The following is a 16,573-nucleotide window of genomic DNA, read 5'->3' on the forward strand; positions in this document are numbered from 1 at the left end:
TCTTATATGTCTAACCAAACCTCCTCTTTTTGCAGGTGCTGCCATCTCCAACCAATGGACCTAGCCCTGCATAATTACATATCAGAGACATGTTATATGCAGCATCATTGTGCATAATTCAGAGTATCTTATTAGCAGATGACAAATGGTATATGCATCCATACCATGCACCTCCATAGATGGCTCTACACTATCTCTTCCAATGGCTCCTCCTCTTGTGGCAACAAAGAGCAAAACATGACTAGCTGTAATGATGGAGATGGCTACAAGTGATGATAGAGAGGCCAAAAATCAAAAGAAGACAATAGCCATTAGGTTGATTTGTGTGTGTGTTGGGGGGCACATTTTTCTAAATATTATATTATAGTTTCATGTGAGGGCTCGGGCGGCCATGGTGATGCAGTGGTTAGCATTGTCACCTCACAGCAAATGGTTCTCCGGTTCAATCCTTGGCTGGGGTGCCTTCTGTGCGGAGTCTGCATGTCCTCCCTGTGGTCATGTGGGTTTCCTCTTGGTGCTCCGGTTTCCTCCCACATCCCAAAGACATGCTGTAGGTGGATTGGACACTCTAAAGTGGCCCTAGGTGTGTGTGTGTGTGTGTGTGTGTGTGTGTGTGTGTGTGTGTGTGTGTGTGTGTGTGTGTGTGTGTGTGCCTTCAGTGGAAGGTTGGGTGCCGGGCTGGCAACTTGACACTGTAAAACTCCACTGCCAATCATGAGCGGACAGGTGATCTGCTGTGGCGACCCCCTAACTGGGAAAAGCCGAAAGAAGAAGAAGTTTCATGTGAGTGGATGTAATACACCTATCTAAATACTTGCTAATATGTGTTCATTCTTGTACATGTAGCATTTATTGCTTTTGCTTGGTTGTTACACTGTTGTGAACATACATGCTATTTTTACTGCAGCCAGGTTAGTCATCCAGTGCCATATCTTGAACACTGCTCTACTTTGTGGGTCATCTTCATGATCACACATGTAAGGTATGGATTTGTGTGGTCTCTCCTTGGTGTAATATTGGCCCTTCTGTAATGTACAGCTTGCCAGGAGATATAGATTTTACCTGCAGCCTAACCTATTTTCCTTGGTGAGAATCAAATCCTGTGTCTCTTGCTTGTGAAGTAAACACTGTAACCTTTATGAAACCCCTCAACCCTTCTTAATGGTCCTATTCTTCATATGTGAGATTCAGTCACAATATTTCCTGATCGGATGTCCATAAAATACCTACTGCATTCACATCAGACACAAGTTCAAGCTAGCACAACTCCCATTAATTCCAGTCATCTGACAAACACAATAATAGCATCATGCTGGCCAAGAGGGTGCTCAGAAATCATCCTCGTCTTCCTCCACCTTCCAGACCTGACCACCAGTGGTGCAGGTATTCACTATTGTGTAGCACTAAAGGACTTACAAATAACAGATAGTCCACAATATATTTAGTTTTACAAATCATAGATAGATATTTAGTTATTCACCCATCTGTTAACCTGATCAATGAACTTGTCTTTGTGGATCCTTTCCAGCCATGACCCATGCCACAAAAGCAGTGGTAAATGCAATATCAATGAATTTGTTTTTGTGGATCCTTTCCATCCACACTCCCATGCCACAAAAGCAGGGGTAAATGCAATGTATTTGGAAACTTTTAGAGTAGTCAGTCAACTAATCAACCAGCTTGCTTGTGAAGGGTGGGTGGAATGAAACCGGAGTACACAGACAAAGCTGTCACTGAAATGTAGAAAAAATGCAAAAACAGAAAATAACTTGAGAGCAGGACTGAACCCCAGAACCTGAGGTGGTAAGGTACAGATCTTTACCATACTGCCAAATATATGTCATGGAGATATATTAATACTCATATGTTTCCTCCGGGTGCTCCGGTTTCCTCCCACATCCCAAAGACACACTCTAAATTGGACCTAGGCATGAGTGCATGCATGTGTGTGCCTTCTGTGGAAGGCTGGGCACCAGACTGGCAAATCGACACTCTAAAACTCCACTGCCAATCATGAATGGACAGGTGATCCACTGTGGTGACCCCAACTGGGAAAGAAGAAGAAGAAGTATTGTCTTAAAATTTTTTGCTTCCATTGTATAATGAAAGATGGTTATTCTTGCATGTTTGAATTTTATCTGTTCTGTAAAGTACTTAGCATAATGTATCATAAATAATGCAGAGATGACAACACTTGCAACTGGTAATACCACTATCTATACCAGAGAATTCATATACAAGCTGTTCTCCATCTGTTGGGGTATACAATGAACTGTGTATTGAGCTATTAAATAAATATGAAATATGCCAAATTCACAGTTATGGTGTACATAGAATGCCACAAAGCAGTGCTCAAGATGGTATTGTACATCACGTTGCATGTGTCAACACAACAACGGTATACAATGACAGATGTCCTTAACTGATAATGTCTAACACTGCAATCTCCCCACCCCTGTCCTGCATAGCCCCTACATTATTCTATGGTGCATCTGATGTCTCATGCATAGCATTTGACAATACACAGCTGTATAAAGCCATCCATGCAGACAGTACCATAGTGTCTCTGATGTCTCATGCATAGCATTTGACAATACACAGCTGCATAAAGCCATCCATGCAGACAATATCATAGTGCATCTGATGTCTCATGCATAGCATTTGACAATGCACAGTTGTATAAAGCCATCCATGCAGACAGTACCATATTGCTGATGCAGAGGAGCACACATGGGACAGGTCACATGGAGAATAATAGAGCATGGAATCCTAAACAACCCATGCCCCTTATGTTCCTGATAGCTTCCAGTAGCCATATTAGGCTCCTTATGCCATAGATGTGATCAAAATGGCAAATGACATAAGAGTTACAGCTCTCTAGCCTTGTGCACCATGTGGGGTGGCCAAGAAACCTCAATCATCATAATGTATGACAGTACTAGAGAGAATGTTAGCAGTGATAAAAACAGCAATGAAATACAGCAAATAGTGGCACAAATATTGTGTGTATTTCCTATTTCCCATCCACTCGTCAAGATTTTTCTTAAAGAGTGCTAATGAAGAACTTTGCTTGACATAGATGGGCAGCCTGTTCCAGAGTATGGGAAGTCTCTGGGACAGGAATCTATCCCTCCAGCATGTCCTGTTTATTGTGGTGACAAGGTTTAGGTCCCTAGAGCGTGTAGCTTGGTGGGATTGGGATTTTTTTAGGTAGAGCATGTCCAATAGCTCTGGGTTTGACATAGCTTTATATGTTAGGCAGAGATCACCTCAGAGTAGGCGATATGCTATGGAGTAAAGCTGGAGTTTTTTGAGGCGGTCAGTGTAGGGCATTTGTTTGAGGCAAGTAATCCTCTATATATATATATATATATATATATATATATATATATATATATATATATATATATATATATATATATATATATATAGATAAGTATAGCACCCAAGTGATGAGGTTTACATTGTTGTACTCAATCATTAAGCCATGCCAGTCCATCAAGATCACACAGTTAAGTGACCTCTTTGAACAAAGAGTGCAGTGGGTCTATTACCATCTTCATACCAATCATTGCTGTATTGCCTGCTTTCTGCCTAACATGATTGAATAGTGTCTTAAATATGTGCTATTCCTGCTATACGTCATAGACCACCTGAATTCCAAAGTCTGTATCTTATAAGCTTTATGCATATTGTGACCTGAAGTGGGTACTTCCTCACTGTCCTGTTTATTCATTTAGCTACACTGCACCAACTAAATTTCAAGATGACATATCAGCGGGGAGAGAAACACAAAGCACTATAAACTTCTTCCCCTGCAGATTTTACCATTTTCAAAACATGAAGTATGATAGCTAATATGATATAAAAATGAGAGAGAGAAATTGCAAAAGAATTTATCATGAATTTCATTCATACCTGGCCTACTGTACATAGGTGAAGCTGAGCAGTATGAAAATGCCACAGAACAGGGAAGGCAAGTAAGTAATATTTTATTTAAATGTAGTAGTGCAGTGATCAGATTGTAATGTTTTAATCAGTGGCTGAATTCCATGCTTTGCTGTCTTCTAAAGACCTCCATTCATCTTTTCTGTTTCAGTTGCAGACCAAGTTTAAGTTAGTTATTTTATGAAAAAATAACAAATCTTCAGCTAAAGCAATGTTCTCCAAGCACTTTGTCTTAAAGAAGTGCCCAGCTTGCTGAGCTGCTCATGCAAGTGTGACAACAGAGCTGGTCTGTCTCTGCAGAAAATGTCTGCAGGTCTAGACACAAAAGAGATTTAGAGCAGCGAAAGGTGACAGGGCTGCAAACATCTTGTTATGTAAGCTAAGTCAGGAAGGCAAATACCTAAAGTATCTCAAAATTTCAAGTAGACCAAATATGGTATGAGCCAAGGAAAACTGAATAGTACTGAAATTCTGAACTATGTCTGAATTAGCTAAGCTATGCTTTATACATGTATATATCTATATCTATGTCTATATCTATATATCGGTTCCCTATTAAAATTGCGAAGATCCACTTACCCGAATATGGAAGTGTCGACACGTATACGTCGAACCACGAAAACACTGATCATTCTGAAGCACGAAATCTGAAATGTCTAATCGTCATGGTCGGCTCTTCTGCGGTATAGCTCCATAAGGTAAGTGTGCGATAGTTACGGACCTTAGGGTTAGGGTGTGGGTTAAGGTAAGTGCATAGATAGTAATGTATGTAAGGTTTAGTGTAGGGTTAGAAGTAGGGTTTTGTTAAATGCATGTGTGTGGGTTATTTATTTTGTTTGGGTATAGCTCCGTAAGGTAAGTGTGCGATAGTTACGTACCTTACGGTTAGGGTGCGGGTTAAGGTAAGTGCATAGATAGAAATGTATGTAAGGTTTAGTGTAGGGTTAGAAGTAGGGTTTTGGTTAGTGTATGTATGTGGTTTATTTATTTTGTTTGGGTAGGTAGTATGTAGCGCATGGTGGGGTTGGCCAACTATGGCGGTTCGATTTTGTGAATTTTGCGGTTTAGGGCTTTCGGTGTGCGGTTCGGGTAATATGTGTAGATGATTACGTATTCGCTGAGTAGGACTTTCACGGTATATATATATATATATATATATATATATATATATATATATATGGTTTACTATTGTTTGTGCGAATAAAAGTCTGTTGGCAGCACTGCTGCCGGAAATCAGAATGTCCTGTACAAAATTTAAATGGATAGGATAGTCGAACACACTTATACAAATGCAGTAGTGGATTCGCATAAGTGTATTCGTCTATCTGCACGGAGATCGCAGTACAGTGGGGATTGGAAATACATCCATATCCCCACTGTAGTGCGATCTCGGAGTTAGAATATATTAGTAGCGGGGTGTGAGGTGCAGGAGGGCTTGCCCCCTTGCAAAACTGTGATATGTCGTACAGGAGTCTGATTTACATCAGCTCCTATACGGCTCTCACAAGATGGTTTTGGTAACAATGTCGACTCAAATGTGTCGATCATTTGGGTCGACATTGTTGCCATTCAGAATGCTTGCGTTCGGTTTTACTTTTCGTTATTTCGAACGGCAAATGTTTTTCCATTCAAACAAACAATAGTAAACCATTTTATATACATATATATATATATATATATATATATATATATATATATATATATATATATATATCTATGGGTCTACTTTACATGATCGAACTTTCAAATGTTCGGCTTTCATATGGCTGAGACCATATGATCGAACATTTAAAAGTAAAATAAAGCAAAAAAAAAAATAAGCAAAACATTTCTGGGGGGGCAAGCTCATAAATAAATAAATATATATATATATATATATATATATATATATATATATATATGGGTCTACCTGAGATGGTAGACAAGCCATTTGATCGACTTTCATGTGGTCGACAATTCATTTGGTCGACAGGCAGATTTGCCCCCCGCCCCAATGTTGTGTGACCCTGGAGTTGATATATATAGTTAGGGGGGTGTGGGGGGCAAAGCCCCCCACATAAAACTGCTTGTCGACCAAATGAACTGTCGACCAAATGAGTGTCGATCATATGGCCTGTCGACCATGTGATAGGGATCCATATATATATATATATATATATATATATATATATATATATATATATATATATATATATATATATATATATATATATATATATATATATATATATATATATATATATATATATATATATATATATATATATGTATATATATATATATATATATACAGATATATAGAGAGATATGTGTTGTGTGTGTTTGTATGTATTTATATGCACACATACATACACACCCACGCGCGCACACACACACACACACACACACACACACACACACACACACACACCACACGTACTCATGCATTAATTGAGAATGTCTAACTAGTAAGCCACAGTTTTCAGAGTAGTGCCACATGAAAAGTATGTGATGCCCCACCACTGAACCAGTAATCAAGTACCCTCAATCCGCACCACTAGCACCAGTGGGGGACGTACATTGGGAGGATGACACATTACACAGGCACAGTATTTCCAGATGCAGCTGTCTGTATCAAGTGCAATTTCCCTTAAGCACACATAACAGCCCAACAAGACTGCCCACTGACTCAGCTATAGAGTTGAGATCTCAGCTGAGTGACCAAGCCAAGACCTCCAGCGCCTTCTCAGTCCAGCTAGTACTCCGTGCACCTGCCCAAGTAGATGACACACACACACTCTTTGAGGATTGATTTATACACACACACACACACAGACACACACACACACACACACACACACACACACACACACACACACACACACACACACACACACACACACACACACATACATACATACACACCTGGAAAAGGCTGACACAGGTTTCTAGCTATGCCGCCTTCTGCCCAGATAATAAGATACTTTCCCCTGCCACCAGTCATTTCTTGTCAGCTACTTTAAGGCGCTTAACAAAGGATGTCCAATCTAACTGTGTAATGTTACTTTTAATAGAAATGGTAATTTGACCAAGAGCATGGCTAATAGGAGTGGCCCACAGTGTCACCAAATAAATATGCAAGTACTCTCAAAACTTAAATATGTCTCACAGATGTCAGCCACAATGAAAGGTTTAAGTATATTTATTAACAAATGATAAAAGAAGAAGAAAACACTCAGTATATAATCACAGTAACATCAGAGTTCAAAATCACAGGAAATATTGAAAATAACATTGCAGCACAGTCTCAAATAAATAAAGAAAATATCTAAGCTAAGCTTTGCTATATTCCTGACTATATCTAAGAGAATTATTATACCCTAGTACACTTGGAGCAGCAAGGCAGATGTGGTGAGTGAATCTTGATGTTGTCAGGTCAAAGGCAGAATACAGAATGTTCTCCCACTCTCAAAGAGTTCTTAAATTAATATTCCAAATATTACTGCTGGGATAGCTTGCAGGATGACATTATTTCTTGTCATCTGACTCTATCCAGGGTGAAAACCCTCACTGATGCAGCTGATAGAATTTAGCATTTATCTGTGAACATACATAGACAAGGGCTTTTTCTAGGATCTTTGGTAAATGTTGGAAGTTGTAAAATAATAAAACACTTCCAATAGAATACAGAAAGTTCCCTAGTTTTAGACATTATGTCTCCTTGCTGCCATAAAGTAATTTTATTTCAGCTATTTTTCTGAAATTAACCCCTTGTATTTCAGTTTCCACTGTTAAAATTTACATTTAAACAGTTACAATAGTGCATGTACATTTCTGTTATTTTCCAGTAGGGCATGCTGTGGTTACATCTTCAAGCTCAGTACTTTATAAAATATCTTTTCAACACACATGTCTGTACAAACCTAGTTTGATATATACATGACATACAGTTCTAATACATTTGTAACACAAGCATCTTGCATGAAGCATGTTGACATTCACAAATGACAGATAACCATTTACAAAATTCCAGATAGCTGTGCTGGTTTGTTTCTCCTTTCATCACACTTCTTCCCCCCTCAAAGACTCAGGCTAGTTTTTCAAGCGATCCTTGAAAAACATTGCTTGAGAATGATGAGCCTATCTGGGAATACATTGCCCCATTCCCTGCGTTGACACCCCATCTGCTTTGGCATTGCTAACTCCACTGCAGTGCTGCACTGTCATATCATATGTCTATGACTATAGGCTCTACCTTAGTAACTTGGCATTTTGTTGGCTGGCTCGATGTAGCCATATTAAGGGACTGTGGTCTGTAACTACAGTGAATTTCCTTCCGCACAGATAAGGGTGATGTTTCTGCAGTGCCCACAGTATGACTAGACATTCCTTTTCTACAGCTGCATAGCATTCCTGGTTTCAAACATCCACATGCACAACAAATTATATGCTGTTATCTGGACAGGCTAACACAGGGGGTCCTCCCAAATCTTCTTTAAGCTTCTGGAATGCCTGGTCACATGCTGGGGTCCACATTAACGTATCTGGCCTGCTTTTCTTTGTCAGGTCTGTGAGGAGAGCAGCTGAGGTACTATAATTGTGGACAAACTTTCTGTAGTACCCTGCTGTCTCTAAGAATGCCCTCACCTGCTTTTTGGTAACAGGGGCAGACCATGCCTGAATGGCTTCCACTTTGCAGGTTCTGGCCTGGTCTTATCACTCCCCACTCTCTGCCACAGGTAAGAAACCTCTGCCATACCCACCTGAAGTTTACTGGGCTTAAATTCAACTCTGCCCTTTGTAGTCTGCTCAGCACCTCCCTGACATACTGAAAGTGCTCTTGCCAGGAATGGCTGTAGATGGCAACATCATCCATGTAAGCAAGGGCAAAATCTCCTGCTCCTGCTAGGATATGATCTACCAGCCTCTAGAAAGTTGCTGGGACATTTTTCATCCCAAAGGGCATCTTTGTGAACTCATACAAGCTGAAAGAAATCACAAAGGCTGACCTCCCTCTAGCGTTGAAAGTCAAGGGCACCTGTCAGTAAAACCTTGGTAGGACCAATAATGGTAACATACTTAGCCCCACCCAGCTGCTCTAGGGCTTCATCTGTCATAGGCATGGGTAAACATCTGACTGTGTGTGACTATTTAGTCTCCTGTAGTCCACACAAAACCTAGTGCTGCCATCCTTCTTTGGAGCCACCACCACTGGGAAGGCCCAGGGACTGCTGGACTCCTGGATTAACCCCAGTTCCAAAATTTCCTGTATCTCCTCCCTCAGAGTCTGTTTGACTCTCTCAGGCACCCTATAAGGGGCCTGCTTAATAGACCTTTGTAGTCCTGTATCCACATGGTGCTGTACCAGGTAGGTGCGCCCTGGTTCCCTAGTGAACATACCCCCAGACTTCTGTAACACTGCACGGATCCCTCAAACCTGGGCAGGGGATAGCTGCTGGGGCATTGCTACCCCTTCCAGTGAGGTGTCAGTCTGAGCCTCACTGAGGAGATCAATCACCAGATCACCCTCAGACTCCTCCTGCCATCCACTGCAAATAGTCAGCACCAGGGCTTCCCTATCATGGTAAGGTTTCATCATGTTAACATGGTAGAGTTTGTGCCCCTGCCTCCTGCCTAGCAGTTCTGCCATGTAGTTAATATCACTGACCTTTCTTACCACTTTGAAGGGTTCCTCCCAAGCTGCCTGGAGCTTATTGTGTCTGACAGGAATGAGAACCATAACCTGCTACCCTACAGCATACTCTCTAGCTTGAGCATTCCTGTCATAGCAGACATTTTTCTGCTGTTGAGCTTCTGCCGGGCTCTCCTGGTCCTAGTTCCTTGAGCCTTGTCCTGAGGTTTAGGACATATGCCACAACAGACTCCTTGTGGGATTCACACTCACCCTCCCACTCATCACAAATCACATCTAGATGTCCCCTCACCTTATGCCCATACAGCAATCAAGAGGGTGGAAAACCTATGAATTCCTGGGGCATCTCTCTGTAAGCAAACAACAGATGGGGCAAATGTTTGTCCACTCCCTCTTGAATTGGTCTGCAAATGCCCATAGCATGGTCTTTAGTGTAGAGTTTAACCACTCAACAAGACCATTAGTCTGGTGATGGTACGAGGGTCTTTAAATGCTTCACCCCACATTGCTTCCACAGACAAGCCAGTAGGTCTGACATGTAACTGGCACCTCTGTCAGTCAGTATTTCTTTTGGGAAACCAGCCCTGCTGAAAATCTCTAACAAAGCATTTGCTACCTTTTCTGCCTTAATGGAGGATAGGGCTACCACTTCAGGGTAGCTGGTAGCATAATCTACTGCCACTAGGATGTACTTTTTCCCTGTGGAATTTGGGTTACTCAGAGGCCGCACAATATCCATAGCTAACATCTGAAATGGCTCCTCAATCAAAGGCAAAGGCATTAAAGGAGCTTTGACCTGTCTCCTGTCTTGCCTACCTTTTGACACTACTCTCAGGTCCTGCAGTACCCTGTTACATCCCTGGAAATCCCTGGCCAATAAAAGCTCTACATAATATGTCTCTTTGTATGCTTTATGCCCATATGGCCTGCAAAGAGAATATCATGGGCTATGGCTAGAAGTGCCAGATGGTAGGCTCTGGGCACTACCAACTGCTTGTATTCTCTCATCCTCCAGCCATCCTTTTGGGGTCCACTCTCTTTACAGTAACCCTTTATCCCAGTATACAGATTCACCTTTTGCTAGACAATCAGATGCCTCACTGGCTACCTCCTTAGGCCTTGTAATGTAGTGTCTAAGAGCTAAGCCTGTCTCAACTCTCTCTTGGTAACCCTTCCCAGCTCCCCTTCCACAGGAAGTCTGGTGCTTCACTGTCAGCCTGCGTACTGCCACTACTCATCTCTGCCCTTGCAGTCACTCTTTCCAAGGGGACATCAGTACCCACAAGCAGCTGTGGCTCACCTTCAGTCAAACTGCTAAAGAGTACCTCATCAAGTTTGTAGCCTGTCTGAGTCCCCCCAGGCTACCAAATCCATGTGCTTGTCTCCAAGCCTCACTGTGTGTAACTGCATGCACACAAGGTACTGCATTATCAAAATCCTTCCCTATCAGGGCATCTGCAGGGATATCCTCAAACACACCTACTTGCTTGCTTTTCCACCCTCCCAGTCAAGGTGAACCCTGGCCAAAGGTATTTGGAATGGGGTCCCACCTTAAGCTCTGACTTGAGTAGACTGCCCAAGCAAGTAGTGCTCCTCTTTAACTATTGCAAGCTTCACAATGGTTAGGTCAGAGGCTGTGTCAGTCTTAGCAGTGACAATAGGATATAACCTCTTGTGGTAGTTTGGTACCCTTGTTGTCTCCAGACAACTTATTGCTGGCATTCTGTCATTCCCACTTACTGGCTCTCCACTATACACTTTCAAACATATGAATAAAACTATCAAAATTACCCCCCTCTGTAAATTGTGGAAGACATTTACTGATCTTTGTGGCTTCTGGGGTTCAGTTATTCCCTTCCCCATTACCTCCATGACCCTGTGAAGAGTCATCATCTCCTTTTGTTCTCCACCTTGCCTCCATGGACATCTATATGTTAATTTGCCCCACTGGTTGCATTTAAATCATTTAACCCTTGGTCCTGGCCATGTACCTGAACTAGTGGTTTCCCCTGTTACTGATGGACTCTGCTGGGGTGGTGTAGGCTGCCCACCATGGGTTCCCTTAAACCCATATGCAGCACTGTGTATCTCTTACCTGTGCAGTGATGCCCTGCTTGCTAGGTATAGGTCTCCCTTTTCCCCCAACTCATCTGTGGTATTACATTCCTTATCTGGTAACCAGATTCTCATGTCCTCAGGCAAAGCGCTACAAGCTTGTTCTTCACCAAAAGGTCTGCCAGCCATTCAAATGTGGTGACCTGACACCCACTCACCCATCAATGAAAATAAGTGCTTAACTTAGCAATACATTGGCACACACTTTCATCTGCCATGCACCTATACTCAAGAAACTTTTTTTCTATAAGCTTCAGGTGTTAACTTAAAACACTCTAATAAACAATTTTTAACAGTATTATAATTTAAGCAATCTGTATCAGACAATTTAGAAATAGCAGTTACAACTTTACCATGGAGTAAGGGGGTCAGGAACTGTACCCAGAGCCCATGATCAACATTATACTGTTTATATACACTTTCAAACATATGAATAAAACTATCAAAATGATCCCCCTCTGTAAATTGTAGAAGAAATTTACTGATCTTTGTGGTTTCTGGGGTTCGGTTATTCCCTTCTCCTTTACTTCCATGACCCTGTGAAGAATCATCATCTCCTTTTCATGTTGTCTCTGCCTCTCATTTTCCTCAGCTTCCAGACATCTCAGTCTCTCTGCTGATTCTAATTCCATTTGTTTCTGTTTCTCCTTTTCTTCAGCCTCCAAATGCTGCAGTCTCTCTATTGATTCTATTTCCAAACATTTGGCCTCAAGTTCAAGTCTCTTTAACTCCAGATAGATTTTTAAGTCCTCTGAGGCAAAGTTGAACTGTTCATTTTCTGAGAGTTGTACATCCCCAAAGCCAGTCTGGTTGTCTTTCTGGTTGCTGGCCTGTGATGCAGCGGTGGCTAACGCTGCTATCACTTCTGCTTTAGTCAGGTTGCCATGCCCCAATACTTTGGCTTGGCACATAACCAACTGTCTCCTTGTCAGCTTGCCATACTCCTCTGCTGACATCCTTGCCTGCTCTCCCTGACTAACTAAGCTAACAAAAAATAAATAAAACTATTGTGATATGAAACTCTGAATGTTCATTGTGTTGCTTATTGAGAGTACAAACACCTTCTTTAGTGACCACTGTTTACAAGCTACAGGAATTCAATGACCATACCACTGAATCCCAATATGTGGATATGTCACCACTGCTGACCAATAAATGTGATGCCCCACCACTGGACCAGTAATCAAGGACCCTCAGTCCTCTCCACTAGCACCAGTGGGGGATGTACATTGGGAGGATGACACATTTCACACACACTATTTCCAAATGCAGCTTTCTGCATAAATTGTAATTTCTCTTAAGGGCACACAGACACCACAGTCAGTCCAGGGCTGGTTTCTCCCTCTTTCTCCAAATCCCCAATATGACTCTCCACTGGCACAGCTGTAAAGTTGAGATCTCAGCTGAGTGACCAAGCCAATACCTCCAGCACCCTGTCTGACCAACCAGTGCTTTGTGTCTCTGCCCAAGTAGCTGACCCACACACTCTTTAAGGTTTGATTTACACACACCCACACACACACACATACACACACACACACACACACACACACACACACACACACACACACACACACACACACACGGGAAAGGCTGGCACAAGTTTACTAACTATGCCCCCTTCTGCCCAGATTATAAAGTAGTTTCCCCTGCCACCAGTCATTCCTTATCAGCTACTTTAAAGCCCTTAACAAATGATGTCCAATCTTACTGTTCAATGTTACAAATGGTCGTTTGACCAAGAGCAGGGCTATTAGGAGTGGCCCACAGTGACACCAAATACATATGCAAGTACTCTCAAAACTTAAATATGTCTCATAAATATCAGCCACAATGAAATGTTTAAATATATTTAAAAATAAATAATAAAAGAACAAGGAAATAGTGTATAATCACAGTAACATCAGAGTTCAAAATCACAGGAAATATTGAAAACAACATTGCAGGACAGTCTCAAATAAATAAAACAAATATCTAAGGTAAGGTTTGCTGTATTCCTGACTATATATCTAAGAAAATTATTATACCCTAGTACACATACATAATTAGAGCAGCAAGGTAGATGTTGTGAGTGGATCTTGATGTTGTCAGGTCAAAGGCAGAATACAGGAATGCTTTCCCTCTCTCAGAGAGTTCTTAAATTAATATCCCAGATATTTGTATTTATTTTTTTATTTGTCATTTGTTAACCGGGTGGGTCTGGCTGGGCAGTTGCCCTGTTTCAGCAGAGACCCAAGGAGAAAAGCTCCAATTTCAGGAAAAATTTTTGCAATCAATAACGTTTTTACACATACAATCAATACAGCCTTTAAACCAACAATCAAAAGGAGGTACATGCAGCAAAATAGATTAAAATTTCTTTACAATGTATGAAGAGGAGAAAAGTTAAACATAGAAAGATACTATTGTGTGCCTTACAAACACAAAATGAACAATCGACAATCAATATATTGGAATGGGAAATTACTATCCTATGCAAAATTGTAGTGAGGCATACAGGTGTCAGAGAGAAAGAGAGAGAGAGAGAGACAGGAATAAAATGACAGGAATGGAGGGGTATAGAATGAAAGAGGAGGGAGAGATTGGAGGTAGAAGTATAGAATGAAGATTGGAGTATAGTGGAGGGGAAAGGTCACAGAGCAGTAGAGCCTAGAAATATAGATTGGAATAGGTATCAGTGAGGAATAGTGGCAGAAAGAAGGGAGAGAAGAGGAAGAGTAGGCAGGGATTGAGAAAGAGAGCGAAGGCAGAGTAGGGCGGGTTCAAGTAGGGTCTTTACAGGGGGAGTTACAGGAGTTCTGCAGATATTCCTTTATAGTCATGGGCACTAGAACCACAGAGTGAGGGGGGAGGGGCACCCTCTTCCACTTTCGCATCCTTAGCAGCTCATCTTATTTAAGAAGAAAAAAGCCACGGCTCAAAAGACTGATATGGCTGAATACATTTTTTTTTTTTTTAGAGACAGGCAACCATGAACAGCAATGCAAGAGGGTAAGCAAGCAACTAAATACTTCTATTTCCTATTTACAGCTGCATAGTTGCCTGCTTGTCCTCTTGGATTGCCATTCGTGGCTGCCTGGCTCTAAAAAAAAAAAGGAGACTTCTGGACTTCCGCTGGTATATTAAGGTTATTCCCACATTGCATTTGCTTGTCCTTTCCCAGACTGGTTCCTGAACCTGCTTGCCTGGCTCTGCAGCACTGCTCTGACTATTGGATTTGGAGGGAAAACTAAATTGTTACATAAACCATGGTCTACCACACCATATTGCATCGTAAGTGAGTGAGTGTGTGAATCATTAGTGAAATGTTAATTCTTTGCTATGAGGCAACTAGAAATTTGGGCATTGTATATAGATTTTTTTAAATTGTTTTCTTTCTTGTATGTGGTGCACCTGGCTTAGTAAACGTTGTGGGTACGACAGAGAACCCCATGCATTGACTGCTTCAGGGGAATATCCAGTTGCAGTGTTTACTTCAGGGAGAATAAACAGGTGGCAGAGTTACTATATGAGAAAACAAGTACTAAAGCTGTTCTACATAACCGAGAGAACTCTGCCCGGTACTGAACAGATATGTTGGTTGGAATAATATAGCACGACATCTGCAGTTTGCTTTGCAGATTGTAAGAAACTTAAACCATGAGACTGACAAGTTCACCTATTGGTTAAACATTTTATTTACAAGAGGTTGTTGAAAAGAGTTACATAGAACATATGGGAAAATAATCCAATTCTAAGTGAAAATAGGGAATGTTTTAGCATAAACTGGCGTAAGGATTATCAGAAAAGACAATGTTATCAAATGTACAGGACAGCTAAATATGTTACTTGTGTGACCAGTTATGACATTTAACTCTCCAATGCTCTAATAGGCTTTGAACTTTGTACAGAAACAGGCGATGAAAAAATGGCCCAAATATAGGGACAGATTTTAAATATTACTCTTATAAACTAAGAAAGTTGCTAGAATAACAGGATTTGTATTAGCATGCATATTCTGAGCAATATGAAATCTGAAACTCAAATGTATGTCATTATTTAGAAACTTCGGTCCTTAGTGATTTACCAGAAAACCTCAAATTTTATGAGGAACAAACCAAAAATATGAAACAAAAATCTGTGAAAATCTGAGTAGTTGAGAGTTATGTCTGGGTGTGGTGCATATGAAATATTATTCCTGAGGATACATGCATTACTGAAGACTGATGCAGATGGTAAGAGAAGGACAAATTAATAGAGGGAGAAGGAATAATGCAAAGTCAGTGCAGGAGTCAGCAAAAGAGGCAGAGATGGGAACAGAAAGTAAACAAGTGAACAATATCTGACTGGTGCAAGAACATGCAACGGGAAACAAAAAAGTGTAGTGGGAAAAGAAATACATGCCAAACAATTGTGATGAAACATGAACAAATGCTGAACATTCTTTCTTCTAAGTCAAAAAGTTTGACAAAAACAGATAAGGAGGATGACAACTGTACAATGTTAATGGATATAGGGGAAGAGAGGAACAGAATAGCATTTTTCCTATAGCTTTATTAGGTTTGGTAATTTGAAAGAGGTGCTTGTCGGAGCTGCGAATAAATGATGGTTGCTAGTTATGGACAGGCTCTGGGTTGATAGAGGATAGTATGTGTCAGAAGGAGTTGAGGTAGGAGGAGCTGATTTTGGAGTTCTAACCAGTGGAGGTTTTGTAAGTAGAGGCAGCGATGTGAGTGATAGGGAAGGTTAGTGGCAAATCTAACAATTTTGTTGTAGATAAGCTTGAGTTTGGTTGACAAATTATTTTGGAGGTTAGTGAAGATTGGGGTGGTGTATAGTTGGGGAGACAGTAGGTTGGCTTGAGCTAGGGACAATTTAGATTCTTGTGTTAAGAATTGT

The sequence above is a fragment of the Protopterus annectens genome, chromosome 4.part0 (genome assembly GCF_019279795.1).
Source record: "Protopterus annectens isolate FY-2018-M chromosome 4.part0, PAN1.0, whole genome shotgun sequence".
NCBI lineage: Eukaryota > Metazoa > Chordata > Ceratodontiformes > Protopteridae > Protopterus > Protopterus annectens.